At 41.2% G+C, this 11,066-nt stretch overlaps 1 protein-coding gene across 2 annotated transcripts in view; it reads left to right on the top strand.

Moving 5' to 3' along the window:
- Positions 1-246: 246 nt before the first annotated feature.
- The window catches only part of LOC134631274 (tyrosine-protein kinase CSK), a 51,912-nt gene continuing 41,092 nt past the window's right edge, over positions 247-11,066 (top strand). For both annotated transcript variants that reach the window (XM_063479457.1, XM_063479465.1), the window contains exon 1: positions 247-468. The gene's annotated coding sequence lies outside the window, so the exon portion shown is untranslated. The remainder of the gene's footprint in view (positions 469-11,066) is intronic.

The raw sequence follows: 11,066 nt of genomic DNA, 5'->3' as shown, positions 1-11,066 counted from the left end.
CAGCGTATATCTATCCTGTATCCTGTATTACTGCACCGCGGCTTTATCCCGTTGGGAAGGGCAGCAGGTGGCCATTTAGCGGGTAACCTCTCCCTGTAACAAGTCAGCCATCGGTTGACAATCTCACCTGTTGGCCACACGGCTGTGCTCACAGACCGCTCGCCCGTTGGCCGTGCTATTCCCATTCCCAAGCGCATGCGCTTTGCACTGACGGAGTGGAGACCATTTCCTTCCAGCAGCAGGCCTTACAAAGCTCCATACACACACACACACACACACAAATACATAAGCATACACACATATGCGGTCTCAGCACAGACAACAGCCGTCAAATCGAAGCAGTGTTTGGAATAGTGTAATCTTAACACCGCAACACCTGGATGCCCCCCAACCGCAGGAATCATTCTAATGGGTGTTCATCGCTGAACTGCAGCAGCATATGGTCGACAGCACAGTGGTATCTTTTGGGTGAGTTGCCCACAGCGCATTGACTGTTTTGTCTCGGGTTTGTTGCTGCTGCCGCTGCAACACAGGGTTTTAGCACAGGGGTGGCTCAGGAGATACACCACACAGGAGTGTCCTTACTGGGCTTTTTGTTCCGTTTTGGAGTCAGGTTTTATCTTACATTCACTAACAGAATGAAAGTGCCGTTTGTTCCAAATAGGTGCTGCTGTGAAGCGCTAGCCTGAATGGGAGTGTTAGCTTGAGCTGCTAGTTAACGAGCAACGTAGCGTCACGAGATCCATTATCGGACGCAATTCAGTGTTATGCTAGGCTTGAACTGATTTTACTTACAATGTCTTACTCCCCCACCAATGCAGTCAGTAAGCTTGACAGTACAGCAGAAGACTGATAAATAAAGGATCTGTTAAAATGATCTTTGCCTTGTATGCTTGTGTTACCCAGATTTACGCGCCTGTGCCGAAAATCTCCCGAGTCACTACCTTTTTCTTTCATCTGATTCCATAGTCGGACACCTTGGTCGTGTCTTGGGTACTTGACCATTTCCTTTGACAGTCTTTGTCTGTGGAAACGCTGTGGTGCAATACCGCGTGGAAGCCCAAAAATAAAAACATGGGTTCAGCAAAACAAAAAAAAATGTACAGCATTGTTATACAGGCAGATGTACCGTTTTCCAGGTTTTTTTTGTTTTTTTTTTTACTTGTGGTGGATCTAAAGGTAGAGGTTCAGCTAACGTGTCGTTGAAATTACAACCCTGTGCACAAATACTGCGGTCTGACCTTTTATTGTTGTTCAGCGTATTGCTGGGAATTGAGGGCGACAAAAGACTGGTTCTGTCCGATAATGGATCCAGTAATCTTAGCCTCGTCCGCCTTGCACTAGAACACAGGGATCGAGCTGAGGTCCAGCCCCTTTCCTGAGGAAAAACTAATTCGTATCTCTCATGTTTTAATATAAGCTCGCTAACATCCTTACTCACTTTAGCATTTGTCTTGGTTTTAGGGCAGGACCAATGAAATAATGATAACTGTTAAAAAAAAACCCCACTTAGTTATGTGATACTCTTTATCCCACGGGTAAATTGTTTTTCACTTGGCATGGCTCCACAGGAAGGTGCAAGGTCAGGTTAAACTACAATCGCATAGGAACGATTTAGTGTCCGGCTCAAGGATACATTCACAGGTTAAAGGACATGAACTGCATTAGCCACAGCTGCAATATTCATATTTCAGTCCTATTGGTAGTTTATAAAATTGACATTATGACTCGTCTTGTCCCTGCAGCTTTGGCATTGTGTGCAGGTTCCGTGCACAGAACTTAAATATAATTGCCTGTTTGCAGTGTTGAAACGTACATACCTTTACAAGCCAAGACTTGAGTACCCAAAAGCATGGTTATAGAGTATTTGTACTTTACATAATGTTACTGTGTAGTTTAGGAGAAAACTGTCTAACTGTAATGGTTTGTAGTACACCTAATCAGTTCTGATCTTACTCCAGGGTTGTTTTCAGGGAACAAATCTTATGATTAGTGTATTATCTCTGTGCCAGTTCTTGTTATCTAATACATTAGCATGTTGTAGTAGCTTGAAATCTCAAATATCATCAGTCCAGATCTTGTTGCCTATTTTAATAACTGATTGCCTCAGCAGGTTTGACCAGCGATTAGCTTTTTGCATTATAATCTGGATGAAAGCAAAACAGCTGTTTGATGGGAGAGATAGTTGCTTTGCTCTTTTTGGATTGTAATATAAAATAGACAACTGTTCTTGCCTCTAAATTTTGCACAATGGTTTAAGAGTTTACCCCAAAACTGGAATTAAAGCCAAAAACTAACAATAACTTGAAAGAGTAGATTTTTCTTCCTTTGTTGTCAGAAAGGTTTTTTTTCCCCCACCTGTCTTGACTCATGTGCTAGTTATCATGAGCACATAGTGCTGATGAAAGCAGGATGAAGCTTCTGGTTTTCTATTAAATAAATTCTTTTACAAAGCATGAAGTGGGGGTGCACAGGCTTGGCATTCGTTATCCCCAGAGGAATCTGGTGAGCCAGACTGCAGCATGTTAGGAATCCATATGCTGTGTCTGTCAGGGCTAACCTGCTGCCCATAAGCTTGAATGTCCAGCATAGTGCACTGAGGGTCCCTGGAAGTACACTTTCTTGTTTTCATCTGAAAACTCTTTACCTTAAATGTTAGAAAATGCCATATTTTGGAAAAAGCTGAGATTGTGCTTTGAGATGAGAGGTCACGCAGCTCTTTATTTGAAAAATCAGACTTATCTAGTAAGGTGGCCCACACCTTACAGACGGAAACCTTTGACCACACTTAGTTCTGTCCATTCCTATTGTCTCTTTGTCAATAGCATCATCCCCGTCACCCTGAATGACTGATGGGGAGATCAGAGTAGTCCTGATTGAGGTGCAGCTTGACAAGCAGTAAAGGTGACAGTACAAGCCCACCGGCCTAGATACATATCAGCTTTCTTCTATTTAGTTACGAGAAGGAAGGGGGGGGACGATGTCTGCTCGATCCCTAAATCTGCGAGAAGCTGAGCTGTGTTACTGTCTCATATTAAGCTTTGTGCCTGGCTTATGTGCTCAGCAGGGAAGTAATGGCTTCTCTGTCTTTACACTGACCATCTCATTGCACATTTGAAGCCTGTCCAAGGCCCTGCTGACCTCAACACAATGACATCGTTTAGTTGCCCCCACCCCCCCCACAGGACTCTTCTCTTCAGCGCATGCTGTCTCTTTAATCGCCAACTCCAACAGCAGAGGAGGGATTTATTGTGGTGACTTTGGTGCAGAGCCCAACAGTATACTGACAAAGAGTGAAACATATAATGGTTACTGTGATAAAATTCCCACTGGTTAGTATTACTGTTTCACAGTAAGTCTGTTGCTGATTACCACCCACAGAAAACTTTCTGTAAATACTGTCAATCAAGGTTAGCAACAGTCTCCCAGCAGAGCATGCAGGATGTGTTTACTTAAAAGGCTTAAGGTAGTGACAGTGCTTCAGAGACTTTTATACTTTAAACACATTTTATAGTACTGCGTTGAATCCGTGTTGTAGTGGGAAATGTTGTTGTTAGCATTTAGAATTGTGTGCCTTGAATTCTCTGCCATCAGACTGACACGATTGAACAACAGTTACTTTTAGGGAAACGGAGGAAAGAGCAAAGAATTTCAGGATCAATTTTGTTTTTTCCTGGGTTGTGGTCAAAGTTTGATTTTTTAAGAGATAGAGGGAACCTTGAAAGACGATGGAGACACTGTGAAATTGCTTGTTATCACTTTATAGGGAACCCGAGGTAAGTACCCTTTTATCTTAATGTGACTTTTATCTTGGTGGATTTTTGTCTGGAGACTATATCTGCTCAAATCCCATGATACCGTGCTATGTAGTCACCCAGCCAACATATTTTATTAAAGTCCAGAAGCTGACAGCTTTGTTGTCGTGTTCTGTAGACACGAGTAAACAAATAAAACAGTATACGTATAACTGTTTTCACACTGGATATTATTTGCAGTTGTTCTTTCGCCTCTGTCACCCAAAAGGAGAGAGTCTCCTTCACACACATTCTACTTGAAATACTCTGATTTATAAGAGGGAGCTGCCTTGGTAGATGTTTAGGGGACAGGACGTAGCTTGGCGAAACTGTCTTGGTATGTGTATCAGTAGTTTTTAGCATTTTCATCACTTTTTAGAAGCACTGGGTTAATACTAATAATTCTGATATGAAATGTTTGTACTGTTGTGTCTCTAATACTGACATCCATGAGCAACAGGATTTCACACATGGTGCAAGGCACAGTAGGCTCTCATGTCACTCTGCATGGATGAATTCATCAATTATTTCATGGCTGTGTTCATTTTAGCATCGTAGTGTAGTGTGTTAGTAGCTCAGTGTGATGTATTGTGTCCGCTGCTTTTATTGTGTATACCTCCTGAGCAATGCACTTTTATGTTAGACCTTGCAAGATGCAAAGTGGCGAGACGTGGTACACATGATTAGAAAGAATGATAGAAACTGAAACTGGCAGCACATCTGCACTGCACCTGCACTCCTTCCCCTTTTTAGGTGCATCATACAGTATCACTGGATATAACTGTGTAGTGAACAACAGATTAATTGTCTCAGCTGGTAGGTGATCATAATTTTCATCATATAGCATAACATTATGATACAACTGTATCATAATGTTGTCTATATCAGTTATTTTAGTAATCAAGTAATCTATTGATTATTCCACCGATTAATTGGATACGAAATACTTTCGTCATATTAGTAAAAGGACATACGTCTTTCAAAACGAACTGCTCATTGGTTTCCATTTTGGAAATTAGAATAGAATAGAACTTCCATTTATTGTCATTGTACATGTACAACAAAATTGTGGGTGCGCACTGGAGAAGTAGTGCAAAGAAAAGACTTGGTCTGAATAGAGTTGGTGTGTGAGTGGCCTGTTTTAAAGTTTAACTGCATATGTCTGTCAAAAAAAAAAACCCAAGTCATACTGGTGGTTTCCAAAAGGAATGTGCATATGTGTGCGTACATTGTTCAAGTGTGCGAGTGAATGAGTTAGTTATTTTATAAGCCTTTAAAGGAGGATGCCGTGGCTGCAATGAAGAGAAGCGAGCATATCAGCATTCTGAAGTTTGCCCTGGACTTTGAAGGAGAGTTTTTGTGCTGCTGAAAACAAGATGTTATGATGGTGTAAATGTTAATTAATAATAACCTAACAACTCTCAGGTCAGAAGATCAAAGTTTTACTGGCCCATGTACGTTTTTATTGACTTGTGAAAAAAAACCCCATTTATTTTTAGATTTTTAAATATTAATGCACTTTAATTAATATGATATTTTATATTATTTCACTTTTAATCTGAAAATGTTGCGAAAGCCTTGAAATAAATGTGGTCTAGTACACCCCATGCTCCCCTTTAGATTCACCCCCGTTTTCTGCAGGTGTCACTTCCATTTAAAATGGGTCGGCTGCTGTCAGCCTTCACCATGCTATGTAATTTAAACATGGGGTATCAGACTAAGTTAACAGTTCATCTGCAGATGTTAATATAACTTCTGGAGGATTACTGATTTTTCTCTATGTAAAACAAACTGCAGTGGATGTTTGATGAAGGTCTCCTGCTAATTTTTCTAGTTAAACAAAGCATTAAAGCAAAGAATTTGTGTTGAATTTTTTTATAATCGATTTATTTAATGAGTCATTATCCAACTCATTACTGTAGTTTACAGGTTCAGGTTACAGTCCAAAACCTGAAAACATAAAATTTACCATCTTATTAAAGGACTGATCACAACCTTTTAACTTTTCATCACACTGTCTTTGAATGAGCACAAAGCCAGTCTTACAAAATACTGAAACCAGAGCACAAAAACTATAAAATTGATGTGACCAAGCAGATAAACATTGGTCTCCTTATGTGAATGGTCATCTTATTTGCAGATAGACCAGCAACTGACAGAAAGGCTAATATCAGTCGACATTGCTCTGCAACATCGAGATCAGAGTTTCCTGGGTCCAGTTATATTAATAGCTGACTAAGTAACAATTCATTCAATTTAGTATGTTCTGTAACTGATAAACAGCACAGGCCATTTTTAGGGCCCGAGCACAAAAGTGCGAAGGCCCTATTGTATCAGCAAATGAATCGGCCTTTTGAGGGCCTAAACATGCTCAAAAACTCATGAAATTTTGCACACGCGTCAGGCCTGGTGAAAATTTACGTATTTTAATGTCCGTAGACATGTCCAGGGAAAATTGGCTCAGTAGCGCCACCTAGAAAAATGTAAAACGCGAGCCCCCGAGATGGGTATGACTTGCATGTATGAAAGTTGGCACACATATCTAACCTTAGGAGACGCACAAAAAAGTCTATTATGGCCATGTCCTAAACCCAACAGGAAGTCCGCCATTTGGAAGTGAACGTGACATTTTGGCTCTAATTTTGCCATTTCCATGCCTCGAACTTTTTCGAACTCCTCCTTGGGATTTGGTCGTATAAGCTTCATCTTTGCCAGTGTCAACTACACACCTGGGCCATGTTAAATTGCGGAGCTTTTGAGTTTTCACGATACTGTGAGGCCGTGGCGCCACTGCGAATTTCGATGACTCGCCATGAAAATCTTATTGCCTCTCATTCTGTCATACATTGTCTGATCTGGACCAAAGAGCACACATATGATAAGGCTCCATCCCTGAACATATTTCAACTGCCATATTTGACACCAAGGAGAGCGCCACCTAGTGGGAACAGGAAATGTCATGTTTTACACTTTGGGGTACAGTATTGTGATGGGTGAGATTTGCAGCCTCAAATTTCTCCTAGAAAGCCTTAAGGAGTTGGTCTTGGGTTATGGTGAAAACTGTGACTTTTCGCGAAAGGGTGTGACCCCAGCAGCATGGCGAACATTGATGTCTCGCCATGAAGAAACAAATTAGTATAACTCCATGAAATCCAGTCTGATCAGAACCAGACGTTAAAGGCATGATGTCAGACCCGCCCTGAACAGATTGATGTGCCCATTGTCAGGAATACGTAGAGCGCCACCTAGTGGGAACAGGAAATGTCAAGTCTTTTATTTTGTTGCACTGATTTTCACAGGTTCATCGTGGCCACTTCAAAAGCGGTGAATATTAACATCAGTCCCTCATGATGCTTCAGTGAGAAAATTGTGACTTTAAACTGAACGGCGCACCCTGGTTGCAACGCCGTTCACCATGAACAATGAAGTGGCTTTTGAGGGGCTTGGAAAGTTTAAGAAGTCTTGAAATTTGGCGCACACCTCCAATGTCATGAGGGCTTTCTGGTTATGTATCACTTTCATTTAATAGCGCAAAATGGCTCCACAGCGCCCCCTACAAAATTTCAAAACAACAGCCCCTGCTCTGTGTTTTATGTATGAGTCTGAAACCTGGTAAGCTTATAGGAAATACCAAGATGTACAAAAAAGTCTCTTGGAGCAATATCCCAAATCCAACAGGAAGTCAGCTATTTTAAAATTAATGTGTAATTTTGGCGCCATTTTCGCCTCTTTTCAGGCACGGTTCTTTGACGAACTCCTCCAAGGGATTTCATCAGATTGATGCGATCTCCTGTCTGTGGAATCTAAAGACATTTGTGATGTTAAATTGCGAAGCTTTTTACGTTCAGGGAAACGGGGTGGTCATGGCGGCACATTGAGTATCAATCACTCGCCAAAAGCAGTAATCTGCTGTCACTCAAAAACACAATGTCCAATCTCTCCCAAAGGTCACAGACGTGATGAAACTCAAGCTCGGAAATGTTTGTTATGCCATTTTTCAATAAAGGTTAGAGCGCCACCTAGTGGGACGACTATAATCATGATTGAATGAGATGAAATTTGAGCTGGTGGTTAAATGCATGAATTCCATCAATGTGACATCAGATCGGACATGCTGGTTGTAGGTGTTGGGCGTGGCTCGACGCGCCGGGGGTGCGAGGGCCCTCATAACGCTGCTTGCAGCTTTAATTTTCATGTGTTTCTACTAATGGCAGGCTGGCAGGTTGCTGTTTTGGCAGTCTTCAACATTTTGTAGCTTCTTCTCCAATGATTTATTTGTAAATCACACGTTCAAATAGATTCTAGCCCAGGTGTCTTGGACTGAACTGGAGGGCTGCTCTAACCAGAACCTGCAGGAGCTGTAGAACTAACTCTTGTGCCACCACACTGAGCTCTGCGAGGATACAGAGCAAAACAAGGACAAGCTGCATGCTGCAGGCCATTAAGTTAGAGCTGGAGCAGTTTGATAACTTGCTGAAGAGGTAGCTATTTATATTTTTTTTGTATATTGTTTTATATTAATCTCTCTGAACGGATGTTTAGCACAGTTTCACACTCATGATTTGTTCGCCCTCTTTTTCACTACTGCATCTTCTCTGACCTCCGTCCCCCATGCCCCATCCCCCGTGCTGTAATAGAGGCAAAACCTCTACATCCACTTCTTCCTACTGATCATGCATCCCAGTAGAATAGTGTAATTGTGGCAGCCGTCTTGCATGCAAACTCAGCTTGGCTTTTCCATCTGGGCAGCGGCTGGACAGCTCCTTGACGACCGGGGGCCTTCTACCGCCACGCCTGCTGGCTAGCTGCACAATGCAGGCAATGAGGAGAGCTGTAGGCCTGACACATGCCTTAGTCTTTCACTACGCCCACGGACTCCAGAGATTTCCTACTGGGAACTGTTTAACAAAAGGATAATGATATAATCCGACATTTTAGCATTTTCCTGTTTGCCTGTTCACATGCTGCTACTGAACCTATGAAGATATTACCAACAACCAAGAAAACAGTTTTATTTCTATTAATTTTGTCATTTTCTGTACTTTCAGTGTGTGATGAGTCACAGCTGTCCATAAATATTTCTTCTGGTTTCATATGTAAGCTTCCTGTTTGTGTGGTTGCTTTATATTTTTAAGAGGTATTGTCATCAGAAAAGAAGCCTGATAACAACCCCATGAGATCTTTTCAACCATTTTTAACATGAAGTAATACCTTAGATATAGCATGCTAAAGAATCCCCTGGGTCCAAAATTAAACTGCCATTTAACCACTGGGATCATCCTTCAATACACCACCTTACCTGTCTACCAAGAGTTACCTCATAGTGCAAAGCAGCAGACACAGTGACTGGTTATTTAAATGAAAGATCAACTTGATGACATCAGGTTGTTTTGGATTTTGCAAGAGCTGATTTAAATTAATGAGGAAAAGGATATGTGTTAGCTATGGGAAACAGTTGGACACTTCCTCTTTCAGTGGAATCATGCAGAAGAGCACAAGACCAAATGATTCGCTGCTGGTGTAAAGCCCATTTCATTGAATTGGATACTAATTTGCAACGACGTCAGTACCAAAAGGACGATCTCTGCCTTCTGTAGTTCAGGCACCACTTCAGACAGGCAGGCACACAGCCCCTGCACTCACTAGTAGATGACATAGATGACATTCACAGCAGTGAACAGCACTTTAGGACAAATTTGGAGAAGGCCGTTAAACCTCCCATTGAAGTATTAAACGGTACACCACACATGGTAACGTTAGCTGTTTAGCTATTAGCCATCACCCGATAGCGACATTAGCTGTCTTATGTTATTAAGGTAGTGACTAATGGCTAAAGAACAACAGCACTAAGACACAAGAACTTAACATGTGTATATATATTAATATATATACATTTATTTATATCTGTATAGGTCTTACATACATGTTACTGTATTTTTTTTAAACCGCTGCAACAGACTTTTTAACATGCACTACATGACTAAAACATTGTTTAATCATGTTATATCAGTGGCTCCATTTGTCATAGATTAGCAACTCTATCCTTTATATTTTGACTTTCCCGAGTGCTTATCCAGTTTAGGTTCCTTTTGCCAAGAAAATGAAGAAATCATATAAAAATATCTGAGTCTTGCCACCTGATTGTTGCACAAAGATCATTGAGATTTTGACATATTATCAGAACAGCTGTCCCATGTAGTATCTCCAGTCAAAGGTTTAGGTCAGTTAAAGGATTTTTGTTGTGATACAGTGTATTTATTTGACAGGATTTTTTCAGTAGAGTTCCTTTTCTGTCTGGTTGTTTTCATCTATAAACCAACTAGTGGAATGGACCACGTTACATGATACAAGGAAAAACTGACAGTTTTGTCTACACGAAGTTTATTAGCCAATTGCTGGGCCACCACATTCCGTCAGAACAGCTTCAGTGCACTTTTTCCAAGTCTCTGGAACACTATTCTTCCAAAAGATTTTACCTTATTTGATAATGGCGGAGTTTAGCACAACCTAAAGGTGTTCAGTTGGGTTGAGATGTAGTGGCTGCAAGGCGCATAGCTTGTGATTCACATCATTTTCATATTCATCAAACCACTCATTGACCCTTGGTGTGCACATCCTGGAAAAGACCACTTCCACCAGGATGGAAAGTTTAATCACAGGACTATGTTGATGACTCAGAACTACTTTGTATTAATTTGTAAAAAATTCATAAAATGCTTCCCACGGGATAAGGGGGCACCAAATCTCCTCATCATATGATTCGTGGTTTAAGGCTTCTCTAGTTTGTCACCTCTCTGCTGTATACCCTGTGTGTTCGGATGCTTTGTCCTTTGGTTAAATCTCATTTGCCTGTTCAGTCTGTCTTTCTACATATAACACCTGCGTCCTGGTTCACTGAAGCGCCTCATATTTGGGCCAGTGGGGGGAAATACGGAGGAAGTAGTGCAGTCACTATGAAGTTGGTGTATTCCTTTGCTTCAGTTATGGCGACATTAAACCCAGTTGGAATTATTTTGACTGTTCTAAAAAGAATACAAGATGATTCACTGATGATAATGGCAATGAATCCTGTCTTAGCAGGGAGGCTCCAGCAGTTCCTCTTTTTATCTGCCCTCCCCAACCCCCCAATGTGTTCGAGTCATCGGATACACTTCAAAGATACAGTAAACGCTTGTGCTTTAATGATGTCACACAAAGTGCTCAGATGTAAAGTGACCTGAATTAGCTCCTCTTTAATACAAGGAAGATTTTACTTGATCTATTTTGTGTGCA

The sequence above is a fragment of the Pelmatolapia mariae genome, linkage group LG1 (assembly GCF_036321145.2).
Source record: "Pelmatolapia mariae isolate MD_Pm_ZW linkage group LG1, Pm_UMD_F_2, whole genome shotgun sequence".
NCBI lineage: Eukaryota > Metazoa > Chordata > Actinopteri > Cichliformes > Cichlidae > Pelmatolapia > Pelmatolapia mariae.
The sequence above is the reverse complement of the archived record's forward strand: the minus strand, read 5'-3'. Positions and strand labels throughout refer to the sequence as shown.